The 839-nt window shown below is 32.3% G+C and overlaps 1 non-coding gene across 1 annotated transcript; it reads right to left on the reverse strand.

The window, feature by feature from the left end:
- Trnaa-cgc (transfer RNA alanine (anticodon CGC)) lies at positions 1-72 on the reverse strand. The gene has a single exon. It is a non-coding gene; the product is annotated as a tRNA-Ala (tRNA).
- Positions 73-839: the final 767 nt, after the last annotated feature.

Genomic DNA, 839 nt, shown 5'->3' on the forward strand with positions numbered 1-839 from the left:
TGGAGATGCCGGGGTTTGAACCCGGGACTTCTCACATGCGAAGCGAGCGCTCTACCACTGAGCTACATCCCCTTGTTGACAACTGGTGTCAAATGTGTGTTTTGGTGTTTGTGTGGTAGTAAAGCCCCAACAAGTAAACAAACACATACAGAGTACAGAACTTTTTGTGCCCAACCCATACGAGTTGCCAACCATTTGTTGGCGAGTGTGTGTGTGTTCGTGTGTTTATGTTCTTTGTGTAACATTTGGCAAAAATGTTAACAGAATGGACTGGTAATGGCATGTTTGCAACAGCATGAAATAACAGGGTTGAGAGAAGGGAATTTGGTAGAACAGTAGAATTACATCCCTGAATTCAAATGCAAATAACTCAGCGACTAGTTAACCGATTTTCGTAAATTTTGCACCCAAGGTTCAAGGAAATTTCCAAGTTTTATTCCATATTGAAAAAAGAAATTAAAATTTAGGTTATATGAGGGAAAATTACAATTATGTGAAAGTTCAGAGAGATATTAAAAAAAATATTGGGTATTTTTTTCCGACGAAAAAAATATTTTTTATTTTTAAATAATTTTATCACCAGACAATTTTTAAGGTTTTGAAAAAAATCCAAAAAATTTGTCGTTTGTGGAAGAACAATTGGTAAATTTTTTTTGTTGTAATTGGATTGAATTAGGAATCAAATGGAGTTTAAACCAAAAGAAAATTTTGAGCAAAATTTTTCTGAACAAATTTTTTTGGGGAATTTTTTTCTGATCAACTTTTTTCATTGGAATGAAAATTTTAAATTTTTTAAAAAATTTCTACGTTTTCTGGAAGATTTTTTTCTTCAAAATAAA

Source organism: Musca vetustissima, unplaced genomic scaffold (genome assembly GCF_032173495.1).
Source record: "Musca vetustissima isolate MV318-11 ecotype Yass unplaced genomic scaffold, APGP_CSIRO_Mvet_v1 utg12995, whole genome shotgun sequence".
Taxonomy (NCBI): Eukaryota; Metazoa; Arthropoda; class Insecta; order Diptera; family Muscidae; genus Musca; species Musca vetustissima.